A 25,226-nucleotide genomic window follows, 5' to 3' on the forward strand; every position below is an offset into this window, starting at 1 on the left:
CAGGGCAAACTGCTGCTGCGTGCAAAAGCGTGATTTCTGAAGTGTAATTTATGCAGATAATAGAGAGGCTGACTCTTCCTTTAGGTGATCAGGTTGGCTCAAGCATCGCTGCGCATTGCTCTGCGAGAGGAGCAAGAAACAGGTACAGACGGAGAAGGCTGTAGGCGCGGAATTTGATTCAGACGCTGCAGGTGAGGTGGGTTTTCAGGGAAATGCTATCTCTTTGGTGGTTAATACAATCCAGCGGATGTAAAAGGAAGTACTTTAAAGTTCGTATGTGTGATCACGGAAGCCTGGGCATGGAGGACTCTCCTTTCAGATGAAGAAGTAAGATCCGGAGAGGCTTTTCCACCCACAATATAGCAGCCAGTTCCTAATGGATCCAAAGTTCTTTGATCAGTGCTCTTCCGGCTCCATCAGACTTTATTTAGGTACTGCTGTTCTGAAAGAACACTTCTTATGAAGACCTCTGAGTCACAAAACAGTCCCCGTTGCATGTTGATTTCAACCTTATTTTATAGTCTTTCTTTTTCTTTTTATTGCCACAGAGTAAAAAGAAGTTCCCAGGCTAGGGGTCGAATGGAGCTGCAGCTGCCAGCCGACAGCCTGCACCACTACCACAGCAACACCAGATCTGAGCCACATCTCTGAACTATACCACAGCTCGTGGCAATGCCGGATCCTTAATCCACTGAGAGAGGCCAGGGATCGAACCCTCGTCTTCATGGATATTAGTTGGGTTTGTTACTGCTGAGCCCCAAGGGGAACTCCCTAGTTTAGTCTTTTAAAACATGGAAATGATTTGCATTTTTGCAAAGAACTTCTAAGAGTGAGCTCATCTCCACTTTTCATGGAGAAATGAGTCCCACTAAGTCTATGGCCAAGCGGACCTGCCCCCATGACCTTCCACTATTTAAACCCCAGAATTCCAGAAGAAAATTTTCTCCCTGGAGTTCCCGTCGTGGCACAGCAGAAACCAATCCGACGAGGAACCATAAGGTTGAAGGTTTGATCCCTGGCCTCACTCAGTGGGTTAAGGATCTGGCATTGCTGTGGGTGTGGTGTAGGCCGGCAGCTGTAGCTCCAATTTGACCCCTAGCCTGAGACTCTCCATATGCCATGGGTGTGGTGAAAGAAAGAAAGAAAGAAAGAAAGAGAGAGAGAGAGAGAGAGAGAGAGAGAGAGAGAGAGAGAGAGAGAAAGAGAGAAAGAAAGAAAGAAAAAGAAAGAAATTGTTCTCCCTGAAGGGCCATGGCCCCCAGCTCCATGGTGTCTTGGAAAATTGCTGAGCGCCAGAGCAGCTGGAGGCCAGAGGCTAATGGAGTTCAAAAGTCTCATTACACTTTAAAGAAACTGAATGCAGTTCAGATGGTCAATTAAAGGGAGAACGGATCCTAGAAAACCAGAAAGAAACCTGTGTTAGCTGAACATCTGTCAGTGCTGAGTCCTGTGCTCTCTGCTTTAAACTAAACACGATATCCTTCTGTTCTCACAAATGCCCCACAGCTATGCATGGGCATCTCTGCATTTTACAAATTTTACAAAGGAGACTGAGTTCTTTGGTTTGACAACCATTTATCTGAGCATCTGCTACCTGCCAGGCACCAAAGTGGGTGCTCAGTAAACACAGGAGAAATGGACAAGCTTGCCTCCTGCCCACGGTCAGGTCACAATCGAGCAGGGATGGGGCAGGGGGAGTCAGGCACGTTAATCAGAACCGCGTTGTTCCAACAGCAGCTTGTGAGCCAGTGAGATAGAAGACCATGAAACCAATTTAGCGGGTCCTCGTCAGCGTTCAAAATAAGCAACAAACACAACAACAAAAAGAGCAAATAAAGTAGAAGAGAATAGCCTAGAATGGAAACTCCCAGAGTACATGCGGGAAAGATAAGAACACTCACACGGATCTATATCTATAGCTCTGCATTAACCATCTATACATACATCTGTGTGTACTAGTTTGTAATGGAGAATAAATTTTCTGTTGTAGGTGACGGCAAAAAGAAAGTGCGAAGGTTCTCAAGTCATAGAACAAAATGACACGTGCTCTATGAGAAAGTTGTACAAAATGGTGAGCGTGGGGGGGGTGGTATCTGCCTGCAGATTAATTAGCACTTAGCTCCAGAGTAAGGTGGGGGCTCATTTGGTTCCTCACCAAATGCAAGGCTCTTAAGGATGCGATGCCCACATCTAACGCCCAGAGCGAGAAAAGCTTGAGAAAGGCTGGTGTGACGTTTCCAGGACTAGAGAGGAAAACAGAACGGGAGCCCTTCTCTCATCGTCTGGGAAAGAGGGTGGCACCCATGAAGCCAGAAAAGGCACAATGACGTCAGTCATTTGTGGGATGGAGCTAGATTCCAGAAGGAGGCATTAAATCTCGAGAATGTGGAACCCAAATCTAGCCCTAATTGTTAGGACCTGGGAGCTGCAGAAAGGTCCAAGGATGCTCCACCATCCATCCCAGGAGAGTGTAGGGGAGCCTGGAAGGCAGGAGCCAGGGAGCCAGATGTGGGTCCTTTAAACTATCTGCAACTGGAAAGCAGTGCCTCCTTTGGGACGACAGGTTAGTGTGACCTTCCTTACCAGGATAAAACAGTTACTCAATTTTCTATTCTTTTAATGCAACTTCCTGCAGACATATTCTAGATACCATGCTTATAGGTTGAGGATTTGTGACAATCCACTGGACCGTCATGTGAAGTATGGATTCAAGACAAGAGAAAAAAGATCTCCCTATAAAGTAACCTGAGTCACTCCTGTTGTAAGCTTCTCTGATATGGGCTTTAGTGACTATGCAGTAAGACACAGCTCAGGGCAGCACTCAAATTCACAGTGCCATTTTGGTGAATTGGTTATTGCATGTTTATTTTTTTAACAAGCAATGATGTGAGATGATGTCAAGATTAGATACCTTATCTGTTATTTAACCCATATTTTTTGTGGTACAGACTTATGTGATGATGACAAGAATTGGGTACTCCACAAAATAAATAGCCCCAGAAATGTACAAAATGATGAGCTGTTTATGTTTTATGTTCCTTCACCCATCATATGTGTCATAACTGAGCAAAAACCAGTTTTTAATAAGTTCCCTTTCACTACAGGTTACAGCACAGAGGGGAACATTAGCACAGGTTGAAGGCAGGAGAAATAATTTGGGCAGGATTTTTATTCTACTTAGACCCAAATAGTTCATGTGAAGGCGTTTCATGAACTGAAAGATGTACTGAAACTATTCACCATTTTAGTTATTGTTATCAGTGCTAATAAAATATTATCAGGTAAAAAAAAAATCTAAAATATTGGTACCCATAAGTAAATGAAACTGTATTTGATGGATCCTGAGTATGCTGCTTTTCACTGCTTTTTATTTTTAAACCAAGGACTCAGACTTGATTAACATTTTCCAGAATCAAGATTAATAAGGCAGAGAGTTTAATAAGTAATTGTTCTTCCTAACAGAAAGGTGGATGGACTTTGATTAATAAACGGGTCCTATGAGCTTCATGTGCAGATGGAGAAGCAGGAGTAGAGAAGCTGATGTCTTGCCCAGTATCACATGGTGCCAGAACCAGAATAGAAAGTCAGACTCCATCACACCAGAGCCCTTGCCCTTTAACTTCTAAGCTTGCTTGTGACTTTTTTGTGTGTGCATGTCTTTTTAGAGCCGTACCTGCAGCATATGGAAATTCCCAGGCTAGGGGTGAATCAGAGCTGCAGCTGCAGGCCTATACCACAGCCACAGCAACACCAGATCTGAGCCAAGTCTTCAACCTACACCACAACTCACAGCAACGCTGGATCCTTAACCCATTGAGCAAGGCCAGGGATCGAACCTGCAACCTCATGGTTCCTAGTCGCATTTGTTTCCACTGTGCCACAACGGGAACTCCTGGACCTAAATTTTAAAATACATAGTATCCAAAACACACAAGTTCTTCAACTTGATTTCTTTATCTTCTTTTTATAGCTGCACCCATGGCATATGGAAGTTCCAGGCTAGTGGCCGAATCAGAGATGCAGCTGCAGGCCTACACCACAGCCACAACGACCCAGGATCCGAACTGCATCTGTGATGTAGCTTGCAGCAACACCAGATCCTTAACCCACTGAATGAGGCCAGGGATTGAACCCGCATCCTCATAGGCACTATGTCAGGCTCTTCACCCCCCTGAGCCACCACAGGAACTCATCACCTTGATTTCTTGCTTTCGGGTTTCAACCAAGTTCAGAGCAGCTCAAAATCTCCTCCATCCACAGGAATAGTCAAGATAAGCCCCAGGTAAGTTCCAGCAAACAACAAACCAGGGCCGGCAGCCCCATATACTGCCGAACACCTGGGTCTGGGCTCCCAGCCAGCCCTGGCAGGGCCTCCACTGTGCCTCCTGGCCTCCCTCTGGGCGAGAAGAAAGCACGCTTCGGAGGACACGGGCCGGGCTTACTCCATCCCAGGTCTCTGGGGTCGCACTTTGTTCCTCTTTCCGTAGCTGAATAAAATACTTGGCTCTTTTCTGTTTATTTGCACGGAGGGCTGTTTAACCTAGGAGCACAAAGAGTGGGGAGAGAGCCACGACCACGTGGCCGAGAATGAATTCCAATCACAATAAACACGCCCAAAGTGGGAGGAAGATGGTAAGGGACCGATTTCCTTTCTAACATTCTTTAAAATAAACGCACAGCCCCGGAGGAGGCAGCCAGCCTGTTTTCACTAGGCGAGTAACTGTGGGCCAGCACAGATCTTTGCACACTACCTGCGCTGTGCCCCAGCCCCGCTCCAGACCACAGGCCGCGGGAATCTGCCTACCACGCAGCTGTATGGGCTGCTTTCCCTTCCCTGAGCCCTCGGCAGCCTGACATGCAAGATGCTCTTTTCTGACACATCTCGCATTGCCCCCTGCATCCCCTGGGCTGAGTCTCAGGCCACTGAGAGATTCTGTGATGCTTCAGAAACCCCAGCCTCGGCAGCCATGGAAGGCAAGTCAGACCTACTTTCTGCTTCTGCTTCTTCTTTTTTAGAGCTGCACCTGAAAAAGGTTCCCAGGCTAGGTGTCCATTCAGAGCTACAGCTGCAAGCCTACACCACAGCCACATCAATACAATATCCAAGCCTCGTCTGTGACCTACACCACAGCTCACAACAACGCTGAATCCCGATCCACTGAGTGAGGCCAGGGACCGAAACTGCATCCTCACAGATACTAGTAAGTTTCTTACCACGGAGCCGAGGCGGGAACTCCAAGTCAGACCCTCATTCTGGAACGTTGCCTTTTAAAGCTATTTCCCCTGAAGCACATAAGCAAAAAATCACAGCAACTTTAAAGCAACATATGATTGTTGTGAAAGAATAGAAGGGACTGTGTCTCCTTCACTTGTTTCCCCTAGTCCATCCCTTCCAAGGCTGAATCCACACACCAACCTCCGACTCCGAACAAGACACAGCCACACCGGACACCACCACGTGGACACACTACACCCGAGAGGCCCTACAACATCACCACCAGCAAAAGCTGGGTCTTCCTGTGTTCTCAGAAGGCAGGATAAGAGCATAACCTCTCAAGTCCTTTAAAAGGAGAAAAACATCTTTCATTTTCAACAGGAAAAGGCCCCCCCAACCCAACACACATCTAACGAACACATGACTTGGCCACTGAAGGGCTCCTGTCAGATGATTAATCCCTGCAAGGAGTTCTCTTGTGGCTCAGTAGGTTAAGGATCTGGCTTGTCACCGCAGATGCTCTGGTCACTGCCGTGGCGCAGCTTTGATCCCTGGCCTAGGAACTAGAACATGACCAGGGCAAAGCCAAAAAAAAAAAACAAAAACAAAAAAACAAACACCGGAGTTCCTGTTGTGGCTCAGTGGTTAATGAACCTGACTAGTAACCATGAGGACACAGGTTCGATCCCTGGCCCTGCTCAGTGGGTTAAAGATCCAGCATTGTCATGAGCTCTGGTGTAGGTCACAGACAAGGCTCAGATCTGGTGTTGCTGTGGCTGTAGTGTAGGCTGGTGGCTACAGCTCCAATTCAACCCCTAGCCTATGGAATCTCCATATGCTGCAGGTGCAGCCCTAAAAAGACAACAAACAAACAAACAAACAAAAGCCCCACAAAACCTTGCAAGTCTATCCAATTCCCATCTTAAACACCTTCCATTATAGCCAAAAGCAACAGTCAATGAATGTGTTAAGCTGAAGGCCAAGAGGGACATATAGTAGCTTTATGGGGTGAGCTCGTGCTAACATTAGAGCTGCCTCCAAGATTTGTGCAGTGCACAACCTGTGAGACCATGTGTGACAGCCCTGTTTATACTTATAACATCAGAATATACTCTTGTGTATTTGCATATCATGTACAAGCAATACGTATATTACATAGTCTATATAAATCAGTTCCTTCTACCATATATCCATGGAAAACTTACTCTTAGTTCATTTAGTCTAAACCAACATCCATAAGTTAATTATGTCTGATACCCAAACATTGGGGACTCTTTTCCCTTTTTTTTTTTCCCGTGGCATGTGGAAGTTCCCTGGCTGGGGATCAATCCCGCACCACAGCAATGACAATGCCTGATCCTTACCCTGCTGAGCCACCAGGGAACTCCAGGAATTATTTTCCTTTTAATCTTTGAGTATAAATCCACTTGAAAGTCAGACTTAGTTCCACTTGAATCAACTATGATCTTTAATTTTTCTTTCCTCCTATTCCATAGGCCACCAAAAATTAGGTCCAGTTGTTAATGCTACTTTATAAATACCTCTCAAGTCTTCACCTTCTCAGACCTTTTACTATTTCCTCTGGATCATCACAGTAGTTTTCTAACTGGGTTTCTAACTTCCAGTTTCTTTCAATGACTCCATCACATTATAGCCAGAATTACTTTCTCACACATAGACAGGTTAGATCATTCCTGTTTAATGTCTCCGTTCTCCAAGAGATAAAGTCCAAATGAATTGCTGTGATATACAACTAGATTGTAGTCCAATCGTCTCAGTCTGGCTAAAATAACTCCCAATACCACTCAACACCCATTCCATGAAAGTTCACTGGGCCCTTTTCAAAACACACTGGGATTGGGAGTTCCTGTCGTGGCTCAGAAGTAACAAAACCCGACTATCCCTGAAGATGTAGGTTTGATCCCTGGCCTCACTCAATGGGTTAAGGATGTGGTGTTGCTGTGAGCTGTGTTGTGGATCCCACACGATAAGACGCAGCTTGGATCCCAGGCTGCTGTGGCTATGTTGCAGGCTGGCAGCTATAGCCCCAATTCGACCCCTAGCCTGGGAACTTCCGTATGCCATGGGTGTGGCCCTGAAAGAAAGAAAGAAAGAGAGAGAGAGAGAGAAAGAAGGAAGGAAGGAAGGAAGGAAGGAAAGAAAGAAGGAAAGAGAAAGAAAGAAAGAAAGAAGGAAGGAAGGAAGGAAGGGAAGGAAGGGAAGGAGAGAAGGAAGGAAGGAAAGAAAGAAGGAAAGAGAAAGAAAGAAAGAAAGAAAGAAAAAGAAAGAAAGAAAGAAAGAAGGAAAGAAGGAAGGAAGGAAGGAAAGAAGGAAAGAGAAAGAAAGAAAGAAAGAAAAAGAAAGAAAGATCTGCAAAAACACACTGGGATTCAGGAAGAATGAAGAAAGTCAGTAAAACTCATTCCCTGACCTCAGGCTGCAGCACTTTGGCAGGAGATACAGACGTGTAAGTAAGTAATTACATTTGACCATCACGACAGCAATGTGGCCCCAGTCTGGTGCACCAGTCTCATACCCGGTGAATTCCCACTCACCCATTTTCCTTCGATACTGGGTTCTTTACTGTTTACAAATGCACCAGGTTCCGTGATACCTGCTTAGCTTTACTTCCTCTCCAGTGCTTAGGACACCCTCTCTGCCCAGTGAAACCCTCTTCATCCTTCAAGACCCTACTCGGGAGTTCCCACGGTGGCACCATGGGATTGGCGGCTTTCTGCAGCGCCAGGATGCAAGTCCGATCCTCGGCCTGGCACAGTGGGTTAAAGAATCTGGCATTGCCACAGCTGCAGGGTAGTTTGCAACTGAAGCTCAGATCTGATTCCTGGACCTGGAACTCCCCATGTGCCTTGGGGTGACCGGAAAAAAAAAAGACACTGCCTAGTTTCTCCATCCTTATAAGGCCTTCCCTGATATTCCTAAGCATACCTATTTGCTTCTTTTCTAGAGCTGCCTCTACTCTAGCAAATTCTTGCATTGTGCTGCAATGGTCGTTAAAATGTCTGTGCTTCCTCCTACACTGAGGGCAGCCTCTATATTTTAAGGAGCTGTGGCTTTTCCAGCCCCTCCCCTACCGGCTGGCACACAAGTGGATTAGAAACTAAATGCAGGTGCTAAAGGTCAGCCAGGGAAAACCGGCCCCCCAGAGCAAAGGGCCTGAGCCAAAAACTGTCACCCTCTTGCATGCTGCCCAAGCCTCTGCCTCGCCCCTGCGAGCCATCCCCTTTCTAGGACTGGCGAGGATGGTATCTTTGTGGCGAGCTCATGCCAGGTCACACAGGGCTGCAGGCTCAACAGGGGACAGAGTGGGGCTGCAATGGGGAATGGACTCTGCCTCACTCTATGAACAAAGTTGTTTCTTTGGGCTGCCCTGCTCTGCACCAGTTCCCCTGCAGCTATGCCCAGTGTCTCTTACTTGTTTTGATTTGGATAACTAAGAATCTGGTCCCTGGCCTGGGAACTTCCATATGCTGCAGGGCAGCCAAAAAGAGACAGAGAGAGAGAGAGAGAGAGAAAGGCAGGCAGGCAGGCAGGAACCCATGGTCTGGAGGACACATTTAGTTCATTGACAGCCCTGCAGAGTGAGACACTTCAATCCATAGATAGTTATTACAGAGGAATTTTAATTCATTATCCCGTAACTTTCTCTAGGCTAAAACTGGTGACTTTCTCAAGAAAGTTACCAAGTTACTAATAGAAAACTAGAGTGTGTGTGTCTGTCGGCAGATTCATGTCTGTCAATGAATATTCATAAATACAGAGAGGGGGCTGGACATGACAGGGGCATTTCCTGCTGCTGTGGCCACTGTCCGGCTCGGCCGAGGGGCTGGGGGCAGCTGGAAGTCACTGCTGCTTGCCCGGCCGAAGGCAGTGATGGGCGTGTGGTTTCCTCCCAACAGCTGAGATCCTGCAGCTCCTTCCCCCGTAACCTGGGGGTTCCCTTCACTCAGCCTCCTTCTCCACGCATACTGGGGGAGAAGAACCTTCTAGGCCTGATCCAGCCCTCACTCGCTCCTTTAGCAGGCCAATTCCTGTTGCCATCTCGGCAGTAAAGGCGCAGGATATGAGCTGGCCCCTTCCTTGAAATAGTCTGATGTGAGTGACCCCTCACTGGAAACTGGGTATCATTTCTACTCCTCCTTGTGTCCACTGCACTTTCCCTCCTCCGGAGGTCACAGCAGCCCTGCGTACGGGGCCTGTGACGGGCCAGGTTTGGGGTCCTGAGGCCTCAGGCAAACCTCAGTAAGATGCTGTTGATGGGTGTATCTTCCCTCTTTTGCGTAGCTTCACAAAAGAGAAGCTGGAATTCAGAGAGGCTTGCCCAAAAGATATTCAGTAAGTCAAAGCCATTCTGGTAAGTTATGAGGAAAACCAAAGCTATGCTCTTAAAGTTTGAGAAAAGCACATTCCAGAGCGGCGGTTTTCCCCTCTGCCTGGCCAAGGCCCAGCTGGAGCAGAATTTCTCTCCCATTTCTTTCTTTCTCTTTTTTTCTTTTCTATTTTTTTTTTTTTTTTTTTTTTTAGGGCCGCACCTGCAGCATATGGAGGTTCCCAAACTAGGGGTTGAATGGGAGCTAGAACTGCTGGCCTACCCCACAGCCACAGCAACGCCAGATCCGAGCCACATCTGTGACCTACACCACAGCTCACGGCAACACCACATCGTTAACCCACTGAGCAGAGCCAAGGATCGAACCTACATCCTCATGAATACGAGTCCGGTTCATTACCGCTGAGCCACAGGGGAAACTCCTCCCGTTTCTTTTCTCGAATGAGGTAAACAGCAGCACTTTTGAATTCATGACGTCCAATTAACTTCAGAGAAACAAGGAATACAGCCTAAGAAAATACAGTATGTATCCAGGGGAGGGTTTCAAAACTACAAATCTGCTGTATCCAACTCCTGAACCTTTCGAAGTATAGGCGCTCTTTGCCCGGAGAGCAATTTAGTCCTGCAGAAGACAGCTCTGTCCTGGGGCCTGACGATTGTCAGTAACAAGGCGTGAGCATCAGCCTAAGTCCCAACTTCAAAAGAAATATAAGCACCGTGTCCCTAAACTCTCCGACCAGATCAGCACTGGGTCCCCAGGTGGACGAGGAGTCACGTCCCATCCCCAGTTGCCCCCAAACCACGCATTCCTCTCACTGTCCGCAGCGGTCCTTTGCATATGGTTTAACCTAAACCAGGGTCCTTTATAAAAGGGCTTGTGTTTAACTTTATTCTCTTTCATTCCAGTGCTTTCTTCCAGCTACCCAATCTGTCCCTAATTAAAATCATATGGAGGCAAACGTTGACTGGTATGAAAAGTTTTACCATATGTATACAATTGACGGGCTGTAGAATTTGGCATGTCTGCAGTGATCCCATGAAGAGGGGCGAGCCTGGCTTATTTTGGAGTGTATGTTATGTGTTTTGGAACCATCCTGTGTTTGAACGTCGACCAAGACTGCCTGTGACGCTTAACCCTTTGTCGACGTCCAGCACCTATATGTCAGTAGGGCCATTGCACCCACGCTTGAAAATGATCTGGCGCCTGAAGGAAGGCTTCTTGGAAAAGTTTCCATTTTCTGAACCCAAGTGAGCTTTCCCAGTCTCGGCAAACAAAGGCTACGCAGATGCCATCGGAGCCTCCGGGATGGAGTGGAACTGATGGAGTCATCGCTTCCCAATCCTAAAGGCAGAAGGCACTCCCCGAAGCTTGAAAGAGGTAATTTTAGGACAAAAAGAGGAAGCGCTGCGCTACTGTTGATAATAAAAATATGAAACGTATGTCCCAAGAGATAGCAGATAAAATATAAAGGGATTCAAGGAGTTTAGCAAAGGTCATGCTGACAGATCCACCTTTGAAGAACATTCCAGACATTCTGGAGACCGGGGAAGGAAAACATATCTTTCCACCTTATCACATACCCCACTCCACCCACTGGCCTGCACCACAGTAAAAAGCTTGAGGAGAAAGAATCTGAGTTCAGATGGGCCTCTGGTCTGACTCTGGGTCACTGTACTCAGACTTGATCTACTTTGTAATTAATATAGCTGTAAAGTTGCAATTTTGCTTTAAGGCATTCTTCGATATAGATTTCAGAATGAATTAAAACGTCTCTCTTGGAGTTCCCGTCGTGGCTCAGCAGTTAGCCTGACTAGCATCCATGAGGATGCGGGTTTGATTCCTGGCCTCGCTCACTGGGTGAAGGATCTGGCCTTGCTCTGAGCTGTGGTGTAGGTGGCAGATGTGGCTCAGATCTGGCATTGCTTCGCTGTGGCTGTGGCGTGGGCTGGCGGCTATAGCTCCAGTTCAGCCCCTAGCCTGGGAACCTGCATATGCCACAGGTGAGACCCTAAAAGACAAAAAGACGAAAAAAAAAAGTCTCTCTTGATGTGTGACATGAAGAAACACATATTCTTCATCTGTGGATTTAAAATGTAATTTTAGAATTACATCCATGAGACCTATCCTTGGAGTTCCCTTCGTGGCTCAGTGGTTAACAAACCCGACTAGGATCCATGAGGACGTGGGTTTGATCCCTGGCCTCACTCGGTGGGTTAAGGATCCGTCGTTGCCCTGAGCTGTGGTGTAGGTCGAAGATGGGGCTTGGATCCTGAGTTGCTGTGGCTGCGGTGTAGACAGGCAGCTGTAGCTTCGATTAGACCCCTAGCCTGGGAACTTCCATATGCCACAAGTGCAGCCCTGAAAAACAAACAAACGAAAAATGAGACACGTCCTCAAAAGAAGAAACAGGCCACCACACCTCTGATACTGGAGTATAAGAGTGGTGTAGGAAACAGTACTTTCCAGAATGCCTTACAACAAATCAGGTGTTAACAGTCTTTGAAACGGGACTTTCATCTGGAGCAAAAGAAGGACAGAAAGAGAGCTCTGGAGTCTAGTGGGTATTAGTTTGTTGCTGGAGGCCAAAGTCCTGCTAATCTGCTCTGAGAACAGAGTGAAGGCAGAGGGACCTGACGCCCCCAGGAAAGGGAGAGTGGGGGGCGGGGAATGGAGAAACATCCTCAAGTCAATTAACTTCCCAAGCCAGAAAGCAAATCCTGGGTTCTCAGTACCAAATGCAAAGCTACAGAATGCTAAGATCAGCTCCAAAGCTGCCGAATATGGAGTTCCTGCTATGGTGCAGTGGGTTAAGAATCTGACTGCAGGGGCTCTCGTCAGTGGAGGCACAGGTTCAATCCCTGGCCCAGTGCAGTGAGTCAAGGATCCAGGGTTGCTCGGATTCAATCCCCAGGTGAAGCAAGCAAGCAAGCAAGCAAGAAAGGCAGAATAAATGTGAAGAATTAATCCCTTAAAATGGGAAGGTTATAAGGTTATCATGAAATGTTTAAAGATCATTTTGGTGACAGAATTTCGTATTTAAAGCTTGGTTACACTAAAACACTGATTCGGAAGCATACATGCCTCCCAGTGTTCACAGCAGCGTATTTACAATGGCCAAAACATGGAAGCAACCTAGGTATTCATCACCAGAGCAATGGACAAAGAGGAGGTGAGATATATATATATATATATTCAGCCATAAAAAAGAATGCTACCATATGCAGCAACATGGATGGACTTGGAGGGCATTGCGTTAAGTGAAATAAGCGAGACAGAGAAAAACGAATACTATATGCACTATATGACATCACTTATATGGGGAATCTAGGAAATAAAACAAGCTAGTGCCTGTAACACAAAAGAAACAGACTCACAGAGAACTAGCTAGTGGTTATGATGGGGAGAGGGAAGGGGGGTTGGTGAAGGTACAGGTAGGGGGTTAATAGCACAAACTACTATGTATAAAATAAAGACGCGACGGGGATATATTGTGCAGCAAGGGAATAGAACCGATGTTTTATGATAACTATAAACCATAACCTTTGCAAATTGCGAATCACCATATTGTACACCTGAAACGTACGTAACGTTGCAAATATGTCAATAAAAAAAGATAATAAAAAATAAACCTTGGTAACATGGTAAATAATGAAAAACACAGCAGCCAATATACTCGTGAATGAGCAACCAGAAAAACAGAAAATGGGAAGACGCCACACTGGATCGAGGGAAATGAAAAACAGGTCATGAGAAGGGGTCACCAACTGGGGAGAAAAGTTCCAGGTTATGTCAAGGTTCCAGGTAAACGAGGATGTTCTGTCCACCCACGGGGCCTCTCCCCTGTCGTCTTAGCCTCTCCCCTGCTGCGTGTTCTCCTCGCACAACTGCCTGAGGCAGTCAGGAAAGGACAAAACCCCCGTCTACGGAGGACGGGACGAGCTCAGAACAGACCTGGATGCCCGAGGGTGGAACAGTAACACCTGGCCCACCTCCTGGACTGGAACCCTCTGTTCTTTCTCCACTAAAGTGCCATGATTGGAGTTCCTGCTGTGGCGCAGGGGAAACGACTCCGAGTAGGACCCATGAGAGTGCAGGTTCGATCCCTGGCCTCGCTCAGTGGGCCTGGGATCCAGCGTTGTCGTGAACTGTGGTGAAGCTCGCAGACACCGTGTGGATCCTGTGTGGCTGTGGCTGTGGGGCAGGCTGACAGCTGTCGCTCTGATTCCACCTCCAGCCTGGGAACGTGCACATGCTGTGGGTGTGGCTCAAAAAGCAAAAAAAAAAAAAAAAAAAAAAAAACAATGGCCATGATTCTTGACTCAAAGGAGAAAGTAGAAAAAGTCTGTCCTTTCCCCCATTCCTACATCTATTATATAAAAATAAACAGGGAGTTCCTTAGTGGCTCAGCTGGTTAAGGATCTGGTGTTGTCACTGCTGTGGCTCAGGTTCAATCCTTGGCCCCAGAATTTCCGCATGATGTGGGTGAGGCCAAAATAAAATAAAATAAAATAAAATAATACAAAATGGCTCCAATGTCTTTCTCCCCTTTAGAAGATGTAGTTAAATCGTTAGAAGTAACTAATTGAGATGATTTATTGGATTATTTCTGAAATAATACCATACCCCTTCCCCCATTTTATTATCTAAACAGTAATAAAAATTAGGAGAAAATGGTAGGGAATTTTGGAGGCTGGAGAGAAAAAGTCCTTCGTTCATATTCTGTTTCTTTTACCAAAGACAAAGTGGGAAAATGCCATATTCCACTGGGGGACCCACCACTGGGAAAGGCTTTCTTTGGCATTAGGTAGAGCGACTGACCTATCTGGGGACACCAGATAGAAAGAACAATAGATGCAAAATGTACTGTACAAAAGACAAAAATAAGCCATTATTCACAAGCTTGATGCTAAAAATAAAAGAACTGACTTGGCAATTTGGGTGTCTCAGGGCAGAGGGGATTGAGTGAATCATACACTAGCCTGAAAACTCAGTCTTATCTCTTTTGCGTGGATTAGTCCCAGAATGTTTTTCTGACTTTCTCCTGCTCTGGGTGGGGTTTTCTGTAATGCGGGTCTAGAGATGAAAACCCACAGGAAACCAGCTCCCTATTTATCAAATACCACGTTAGAAGTATTTCCCTTGCCCAGCAGAACCCAGCATTGCATCTGGGACACTTTCTCCCCACCACCAAGCATGTGCGATTTCTTTCATTTGGCTTCTTGGTTCAGCAACGTTTGGATGCACTTATTGCCACTGTAGTGTTGATAATAGCAGATCTTCTGTTTTCTAACTCCCCTTAATTTAGAAAATAAGGGAATAAGGCTTATATTGAACTAAGAAAACATTAACTTTGAAATAAGAGTTACTTTCAGACCAGTCCAGGGGGGTCCAGTCTCCACAACCACACAGATCTTAAGTGGTCCCGAAGCATAAGAGGCTTTAACCTCAGTCACTCTGTACTATTCCGATTGCATTTTCACAATTTTCTAATTCATTATTTCTGCAGGCTGGGAAAACTGCTAGTCTGATCATTGCAGGAAATTGAAAAATTCTCTTCTTAGGAGATGGTTAGACTGAGAATTGAAAAGTGATGGGGTGGGAGGATCTCCCTGGAGTCCTGAGAGTAAGGCTACTCCGAGCCCAGCAATAATCCTATTAAGCTGCTCCCAGCACATCGCAATCTGGGTTTAAGATAATGAAGGAGTCTTCAAGTGTCACTTAGCTGTGCAATCCCAAACTCAAGGGCTTATCAGCATAATCAAACATTGAACCTGAGGGTCCTTGAAGGAGCCTGGTTCCCCCAAAGCCTGGTATTCCAGCAGTTAAAAGTCTCCTTGGAGAAAAGGCCTCGCCTTATTTGGGCAGAAGCAATTTACTCCGTTCACTAGAAACTCCCTGTCTAGACTACGGGTTGATCTCCAGTGTACCAGTGATGAGAAAATTCTCTGTAGCTTACTTGCCAAGGTAAAGACATCAGGCTCCCTCCCACAGTAATTATAATCAATCTCAAGATGTCCTTTGGGTAACAGAGGTTGCAGAGACAGCTGCTTCTTCATTAGCCAAGGAAATTAAATAAAAACCGATCATGAACAGAGCACCCATTGGCTGACACCAGCCCAGTCCCCGGTGGATGGCCAATCTAGATGAATGGAAATGCTTTTTTGTCTGGCTGTTCTATCAACTACTGACACAGGGATGTTACAGTCCCTAACTGTGATTATAGATTTGTCTATGACTCCCTTAAATTCTGCTAATAATTGCTTCACATATTTTAAGCTCTGTTACTAGACATTTACAGATAGATGGTTGCTATGTGTTCCTGGAGAACTGCCCCCTTTATCTCAGGTCATATTTATCACCCTAAAGTCTATTTTATCTCATTTTATTTTTTATTTTTTTTGTCTTTTTGCCTTTTCTAGGGCCGCTTCTGCGGCAGGTGGAGGTTCCCAGGCTAGGGGTCGAATTGGAGCTGTAGCCACCGGCCGACACCAGAGCCACAGCAACGCGGGATCCGAGCCGCGTCTGCTACCTACACCACAGCTCACGGCAACGCCGGATCCTGAACCCACTGAGCAAGGCCAGGGACTGAAACCGCAACCTCATGGTTCCTGGTCGGATTCGTTAACCACTGCGCCACCACGGGAACTCCTATTTTATCTTATTTTAATATGGCCACTCCAGCTTTCTAAAGCATACTGTTTGTAAGACATACTTGCTATATCTTTTGCTTTCCATCTACCTTATTTATACTCAAAGGCAGCACATCATTGGGTCTTCCTTCTTCCCCAGTTTCATAATAATCTCTGCCTTTAGAGTGTTGAGCCCGTTTACAGTTAATGTTAGTTACTGATGTGACCGGATAAAAGTCCCCTAGACGCTGATTCCGTTGGCCTCATCTGGGTTTTTAAAAGTCCTTCTGCTCCTCTTTTCTTACTTTTTCTTTTTTCCTGGAATAATGAATATTTCCAGAACTCCATTCTCACTTACCTGCTGCCTCTTAACTGTGCCACACTGTATTTGCTTCAGAAGAGCTAATGCAACTTTAAAGAGAACAAAAACAAACATCCTGGTTCCCTCTGCCTCAGGCTACGGTATCAGCATGGGAAACCAGGTACTGAGTTCCTGAGGAGACCTGAGAATCCTGTCCCCACTTTCCCAACCTCCACCCCAAAACACTCATCAACACGGAAAGCCAGTTCTCCCTGTCTTCTCAAGAGCCCTTCTGGTGCCATAATTCTACAGACTAAAAGATTAGAGAGGTTCTCTTTAAGTTCTCTTTCTTTAAAAAGTTATGATAGAATGTAATTTTATTTATTTATTCATGTATTGGCTGCACCCACTGCATGCAGAATTTCCTGGGTCAGGGAGTGAACCTGAGCTGCAGTGACAATACTGAATCCTTAACCTGCTGAGCCGACAGGGAACTCTATTTCTTTAAATTCTCTTGATAGTAATTTTTATAAAATTTAAAGCCTTGGATCCTCATGGCCTCCATTCTAAGAACTCAAATTCCTGGGAGTTCCCATCGTGGTGCAGTGGTTAACGAATCTGACTAGGAACCATGAGGTTGTGGGTTTGATCCGTGGCCTTGCTCAGTGGGTTCAGGATCTGGTGTTGCTGTGGCTGTGGTGTAGGCCAGTGGCTACAGCTTTGATTAGACCCCTAGCCTGGGAACCTCCATATGCCATGGGAGAGGCCCTAGAAAAGGCAAAAAGGCAAAAAGACAAAAAAAAAAAAAAGAATTCAAATTCCTGGACTTCTGTTTTGTTTCCTCGAGCCTCTTCTGTGAATTTTCTCTATACTCACTCAGGATTGCAATCCAGTTCCCAAAAATATACTTTAAAATCAAGCGTCAGTCCTGGATGAACTGAATAAATCGAAGGCTTGCAAGGAGCTCCCTCTTGAGGTAAAGCCTTTTTATAAAGATTTTGCACTTGTATGAATTGATACAATTCATTGAAAACTTTACATTTGTATGAATTGATTGTTACAGTTCCAGCTTCAGGAGCTAATAAAATTAATGCAGAAGACATGCTGGCTAAATTCTGGAAGTAAATGTCTCCTTATTCCAAGTATTTGGAACTCCTAAAAGACCATATAACCTCTAGGAGAAAAATTAATTCAGTGCCTCACTAAATGCATGCCTTAAATATAAAATATGGAGACAAGGCTATCTTCCTCCACTGCTGGTGGGGATATAAATTGGCACAACCTCTATGGAAAACAGTATGGAGGTTCCTCAGAAAACTCAATATAGAACTACCATATGACACAGCAATCCCACTCTTGGGCATATATCCAGACAAAACTTTCCTTGAAAAAGATACATGCACCCGTATGTTCACTGCAGCACTATTCACAACAGCCAAGACACGGAAACAACCTAAATGTCCATCAACAGATGAATGGATTAAGAAGATGTGGTGCATAGACACAGTAGAATACTACTCAGCCATAAAAAAGAACAAAATAATGCCATCTGCAGTAACATGAATGGAACTAGAGACTCTCATACAATGTGAAGTAAGTCAGAAAGAGAAAGACAAATACCATATGATATCACTTATATCTGGCATCTAATATATGGCACAGATGAAACTTTCCACAGAAAAGAAAATCATGGACTAGAACAGACTTGTGGTTGCCAAGGGGGAGGAGGAGGGAGTGGGATGGACCGGGAGCTTGGGGTTAATAGATGCAAACCGTTGCATTTGGAGTAGATAAGCAATGAGATCCTGCTGTGTAGCACAGGGAACTATATCTAGTCATTTATGATGGAACACGATGGAGAATAATGTGAGAAAAAGAATATATATATATGTATGTATGACAGTCACTTTGCTGTAGAGTAGAAACTGTCAGAACACTGTAAATCAACTATACTAGAAAAAATAAAAATCATAATATGTATGTGTGCATGTGTGTATGAGTCAGTTAAGTCACTTGCCTGGTTGTCATGTTTCAGCCAAACTTAGCGGCAAGGATCTCCTCCTGAAGCTATGATGAGCTTTCTGACAGGCTGCTGGAGATGGAGAAGACAGACTCTCCTTGGAATTTCTGATGCTGTTCCCCTGACTCCCTCCAAATCCCAGCCTGGCCTCAGAAGAGAAGAGCTGCCTACTCTCTTTTGCAAATGTCACCATCCACAGGATATTGTTGGGAACTTCTTCATCAGTCTCCTCATTTATTTTATTTTGTTTGTCTTTTTTTTTTTTTTTGTCTTTTTGCCTTTTCTAGGGCCACTCCCGCGGCATATGGAGGTTCCCAGGCTAGGGGTCCCATTGGAGCTGCAGCCACCGGCCTACACCAGAGACACAGCAACTCGGGATCCGAGCTGCGTCTGCAACCTACACCACAGCTCACGGCAACACTGGATCCTTAACCCACTGAGCAAGGCCAGGGATTGAACCCGCAACCTCATGGTTCCTAGTTGGATTCGTTAACCACTGCGCCACGACGGAAACTCCAGTCTCCTCCTTATTTTTGTTTATTTGTCTGGTTTTGGTCTCCACCTCTGTCCATGTATTCAGATAGCAAATAAGCAAATAGCAAGATTTGAACCATCTTGGGAAAAGAAGAAGGAAAGCGAGGCAGGAAGATAACGATCTATTTCCGAAGCATTAACGGGTGTGTGCTGGGAAATCCTCCACGCAGGGCAGCGGAGATAATGAGAAGACGGGATAGACACTGACTGAGGGATTAAAGACAAGATCAGGGAGTCTGGGGGGCCCACGGAGACAGAGCAGGAATAATTCTGCAGGCAGCCTGGCACTTGCTCGGGGCCACAGCCCAACAAGTGCAAACGGGGTTGTTACAGCACGCGGAGCCTCAAGTCACTCAACACTCAACCAGAACTTCAAATTTTTTTTTTTTTTTCCTGCACCCACAGCATGTGGAGGTTCCTGGACCAGGGATCGAACCGATGCCATGGTTGCAGCCTGCATCACAGCTGTGGCAAGGTCACATCCTTAACCTGCTATGCCACAACTTCAATTTTATTTAAAGTTGGGGGGAGTGTGATTGCAGAGCTGGGTAGTTTGACACAGTACAACCCATGACTCGTGTATTAAATCTCGAACCAACGTGTCTGAATAAAGTGTAATGTTTGCACAGGATTCATGATCACACAGAAGCTGTGTGATGAAACAAGCTGTTTCGATGCATGTGGCCACTACGCCTAGAAGCCTGGCCACCAGAAGAAGGAAGGGGATTTACTCTTTCCCCTTTGCCGTTAAGTGGATGGGGGAAAGTTTGATATGCTGCCCTAAAGACACAGGAAAATGCCTCCATCCCAGAGAGGGTTTTGTGACACCTCATTTCAGGTTCATGCTGCTGGCCTTTCAAAGTGCCTCCAGGGAGTTCCCTGGTGGTCTAATGGTTAGGATTTGGCGCTTGTACCATTGCAGTCTGAGTCCATCCCTGGTCTGGGAACTGAGAGCCCACATCAAGCCACTGCACGCCTCAGCCAAACAAAAAACAAACAAAAGAAATCCAAAAAATTGCCTCCAACATGGAGGCCTTTACTTGGGGAGTGGGTGTGCTTAGAGCCTCCCAGGGGCACCAGATGTTGCCCACGTGGGGAACTCCGACTCCCCTGATGTCCCTGCCTACAGAGCAGGCATCACCCTCCTGCCCACCTGGCTCCCCAGGCTTTATTTATTTATTTATTTGTCTTTTTTTTTTTTTTTTTTTCTTTTTTAGGCCTACACCTGCAGCATATGGAAGTTCCCAGGCTAGGGTCAAATCAAAGCTGTAGCTGCCGACCTATGCCACAGCTCACGGCAACACTGGATCCTTAACCCACTGAGCCAGGCCAGGGGTTGAACCCGCATCCTCATGGATACTAGTCAGGTTCTTAACCCGCTGAGCCCCAAGGGGAACTCCTCCCCAGGCTTTAAAGTCAGAGAACTCCAGGAGTGTCAGGGGAGCAGGGACTTGGGGCAGGCTTGGCCGCCTGTCCTGCGAAGGATGCCTGTGACCGGGGGCAGGCGGTGGACTTTCCCACATGCCTCTTAGGACCCGGGAAAGCCTGGGAAGGTCCCCAAAGTGGAAACAGAAGCCACTCATCACATTTCCCAGCAGCCCCCCATGCCATCTTTTCAAATCTTAACTTCTCCTTAATGGAAAACTTAGAAGGGAAGGTGATACCCAAGCAGCTTTCAGAATCAGGAACGCATGGCTTAGTGCTTGTGGCTCTGGCCTTTGTTCCTGTGAGGTCACAGCCACTGGGAGCCGTTCTCACTGGGGTGGCCAGTGAGACTTGCAGAGCTGGGCGGGGGGAGGGATGAGGGAGTGTGTGCAGACACACGTCTGTGTTAAAGCAGCCTGAGTTTACAAGCACTTACTGGGAGATCTCAAGTTCCTTTTCTTAAAAGCATTAGCTTTCCATAATTACAGCTCACATCCTGTGAACCAGGCAAATATAATTACCCCACTTTCTGATAAGAAGATGGGTGCTGATTCCTAACGTGTGTTCTTTCTGAAGAAGTCTGACTCTGCAGAGCTGATTCAGGTCAGACACCTGTTTCAAGTCACTGGAAATTTAGTTTGAAGACTAAAGACTTCAGATCAAGTTCCCCTTCCCAGTTATGAGGTTTTTTGTCTTTTTAGGGCCACACTCCTGGCATATGGAGGTTCCCAGGGGTCAAATTGGAGCTGTAGCTGCTGGCCTACCCACAGCCACAGGAATGCCAGATCCTTAACCCACTGAGCAATGCCAGGGATCGAACCCGTAACCTCATGGTTCCTAGTGGGATTCATTTCTGCCACGGCAAGATGGGAACTCCTCTAGTTATAAGTTTTAAAAGGAGGAATGTTTTTTTGGAGTTCCCGTCATGGCTCAGTGGTTAACGAATCCAGCTAGGAACCATGGGGTTGAGGGTTCAGTCCCTGCCCTTGCTAAGTGGGTTAAGGATCCGGCATTGCTGTGAGCTCTGGTGTAGGTCGCAGATGCAGCTTGGATCTGGTGTTGCTGTGGCTCTGGCATAGGCTGGCGGCTACAGCTCTGATTAGACCCCTAGTCTGGGAAACTCCATATGCTTTGGGAGTGGCCCTAGAAAAGGCAGAAAGAAAAAAAAAAAAGGAGGAATGTTTTTAAATTTGAGTATATTTTTGTTTTCTTTTTCCTTTTTTGTGGAAGTTCCTTGGCCAGGCATTGAACCTAAGCCACAGCAGCAACCTGAGCCATTGCAATGACAATGCTGGGTCCTTAACCCTCTATGGCACAAGGGAACTCCAAAACTGAGTGTATGTCTTGGTATGGAAAGAATTGGGATCGCAGGAAAAGCTTTGGCCCCCAGTTCTCCTTTGTCAATGTGTTTTCATCAGGCGTGACTGAGTGGATGGGCCAGATCGGACCCTGAGGAGAGGGGAGGGAAATCAGATGGAAAGGAGCCAGCAGAAGCCACGGGGGCTGGAGGAAGGAGAATAAGCACAAGGGAGGGAGGTGCTAATGCCCAGGGGCACATGCCCAAGGGCATCCGGGGCACAATGCTGCTGCAGTCAGGGCTCGGAGAGCAGAAGCCTCGCCCACGCCTTCAGCCTGGAGGACACAGGACCCTCCCAGGTTGTCAGGGCTGGAAACACTCCCTCCTCACGCTGCTGTCTGGGTTCCTTTCCCGACCTTAAAAGAACACACAGCATTGGTGGCGTCTCCCTAGCCTTGCCCTGCAGGCTTCATTCCTATTCTTTCCTGTTCTATCCACTCTGCTCCTCCAAGGCATCTGGCTGCTATTTCCTAATGAAATACCAGCTCCCATTTACTGAGTCATCACGATGCTCCCAGCGCTGCCCTAACGGCTTTATCAAACTGCATTTGACTCACAGGAACTCCCTCCATCACCCTGACCCGGGGCCCACGGGGCTCCTGTCCCTCTCATCCCCGACTTTCCAAGACCCCAAACGGCCACCACAGGGTCCCTTTGCCTAGACAATTAATTGTTCTCTTGAGAACAATGGCACCCCGTCTATGCAGACAGAAATCTGTGTTATGAGCCCTCCCTTCCCCACATCTGTCCAGGCTCTCCAGAAAGTCCCACTGAGGCGCTCTCCAAAAATACTCTCCTTCTCTCATCTCTTATTGGCTCATCCTCCTGTAGCTCCCCCGTCCTCCAACCCCCACCCCAGGGCTGGTCTCCCTGCCCCAACACTGGGCCCCCTTCCGTCTAGTCCTCCTGGTAGCAGAAGGGATGCCACCAGGATGACAACATTCTCCCACTTAGCACTCCCCGGGGGCTGCCCGGCACCCCTACTTCAGTCCCAGCTGGAATGTCACCTCTTGAGAGTTTTTCCTCACCAGTACTTTTCTTTTTTTGCTTTTTAGGGCCACACCTGCAGCGCATGGAAGTTCCCAGGCTAGGGGTCAAATTGGGAATTGCAGCTGCCAGTCTACACCACAGCCACAGCAATGCGGGATCCTTAACCCCCTGAGCGAGGCCAGGGATCAAACCTGCATCCTCATGGATACAAGTCAGGTTCTTAACCCGTCGAGCTACAGCGGGAACTCCCTGGCAGTACCTTTCACTCCACCCCCACCCCCTCCCCCATTCCTGCCCTCAGACTCTGGCTTTCATCACCGCACTTATTACAACTGAAATTATTTTAGCCATTTCTTTGTGGCTTTCTGTCTTAGAACAGGCGGGCCGTGCACAGCTTTTGCGTCAGCATCAACGGCTGATGTCAGGCCAGGCAGGACACAGGGGCCTGTCTGTTCAGACTGTATCCCAGCGCTGTGCCCCCCACCCCATCCACTTCACTCAACTCTTGGCGTTGCTGCTCTCTTGGTTTTAGTGCACCCCTCCCTCCAACAGCCTTCCCGTCCGAGGAGGATCAGACGTCCCCCTGGAGACCTTGGGTTCCGGGTTCCCACCTCCCCCAGCCCCTCTCTCAAGAACGCAGCATCCGAAGCTGGGGCTGGAATTCCCGGCTCGCTTTCCCCCAGCCAAGGCAGCCACAAGAGGCAGGGCGAGTTACCAACAATCCTAAAACAGGAGGCCCCAGGATGAGAGAGAACGTCCCGTGATTCGATGGGTTGGAGCATTTTTTCCCCTGACCACACATTCTTCATTTTTCTTTACCAGACGGCTGGACCATACGGCCGCCGTATCTCAGAGAGGAAGGAGGTTAGCCCTGGCTGGGAACGTGCCCCAGGGCATGGAAGCCCTGCTCCCCTTCGCCAGGCTCCCGGCCTATTCTGGCTCTGAGCAGGGTCCGAACACCTCCATGTGGTGAACCCCACTTCTCCCAGTCTCTGTCGGGCTGGTCCTGCTTGGGGGTAGGTAGGTAGCCAGGTAGGCAGACACAGGGCTCTGCTCCAGCTCCCCCCCTCCCCCCGTTTCCTTTTGGTCTTTTTACAGCCATACCTGCTGTATATGGAAGTTCCTGGGCTAGGAATCGAATTGGAGCTGCAGCTGCTGGTCTATGCCACAGCCAGAGCTACACAGGAGTCAAGCCACATCTGTGAATGATACAGCAGCTTGTGGCAACACCGGATCCTTAACCCACTGAGTGAGGCCAGGGATCAAACCCACATCCCCATGTATAATATTCAGGTTCTTCTTTTTTTTTTTTTAGGACTGCACCCACAGCATATGGAGGTTCCAGGCTAGGGGTTGAATCAGAGCTGTAGCCTAGCCACCAGTCTACACCACAGCCACGGCGATGGCAGATCCGAGCAGCGTCTGCCACCTACACCACAGCTCACCACAATGCTGGATCCTTAACCCACTGAGCGAGGCCAGGGATCAAGCCCGCAACCTCATGGTTCCTAATCAGATTCATTAACCACTGAGCCACGACGGGAACTCCCCATTGAGGTTCTTAACCCACGGAGCCACAGCGGGAACTCCACTTACACTAGCTGTGACACCAGGTAAGTTACCCTACCTTTCTCAACTCCATCACACACACGGAGAGAATGCGTGGTAGATGTGCTGTGAGAATAAAGCGAGAAAGTGTAGCTAAAGGGCTTGGTGCGGAGCCCGGCACATAGAAGGCACTCCACGGACAAGAGCTTTTCCTTGGGTGTGTGTCCCTGGCCGGGTGTGCGGGGGGCAGAGCATAGCTGGGCGATCCCGTCCCGGGAGGGCGCTGACGCTGGTCATCTCCAGCCCTGAGAGCACGTGTGCCGGGGGCTGGTCTCTATCAAGGTCAGCGACCCCAAAGGGTCCCTCCACACCTTCCAGCTGGCCACGCACCCATCCTCTTCCTTCCTGGGATGAGGGAAAGGGGACTTGTTTCAGCTGGACCAACCACCTAACATCTGTCCAAAGGGAATTTCATTCCAGTCTTGGGGGAACATGTATAAACGAACTGAGGTCATTTGGATTTTTATGGAGGTCTTCTGAAGGCTCTCGCTGAGTCTGCGTCCCTGTGACTTTGACAGTTACGTCTCCCTTGCCATCCCCAGGCCATCAGGAAAGATATGGAAGAGGACGGGGCCCAGGTTTTGCTTGCGTGACCTCTCGACTGCTTTGGCTCTGCAAAAATGCGGACGCTAAATCGGCATGCTTCTTTATGCATGTTCTGTCCTGGAAACCGTGCCATTCTCCCCCATGCCAGCATGCTGGGTCTTTACAGATGAGGGAACTTCTTACATCAAAGGGGTTAGGAGCTAATGTGAAAGAAAACGCCACACAGCCTGGCTGCTGCTGACACGGCTGAGC

The 25,226-nt window shown here is 47.4% G+C and overlaps 1 protein-coding gene and 1 long non-coding RNA gene across 6 annotated transcripts in view; one reads left to right on the top strand and one right to left on the bottom strand.

Moving 5' to 3' along the window:
• Positions 1-25,226, bottom strand: part of SCAF8 (SR-related CTD associated factor 8) — a 233,395-nt gene that overhangs the window by 42,071 nt on the left and 166,098 nt on the right. The window lies entirely within an intron of this gene.
• Positions 60-2,745, top strand: LOC146405927 (uncharacterized). Its single transcript, XR_014844319.1, has 3 exons — positions 60-191; positions 1,991-2,071; positions 2,636-2,745. It is a non-coding gene; the product is annotated as an uncharacterized LOC146405927 (long non-coding RNA).

Source organism: Sus scrofa, chromosome 1 (genome assembly GCF_054392235.1).
Source record: "Sus scrofa isolate SSC_HxYL_T2T_F1_AM1 chromosome 1, Sscrofa_HxYL_maternal_Yorkshire_Landrace_v2.0, whole genome shotgun sequence".
Classification (NCBI taxonomy): domain Eukaryota; kingdom Metazoa; phylum Chordata; class Mammalia; order Artiodactyla; family Suidae; genus Sus; species Sus scrofa.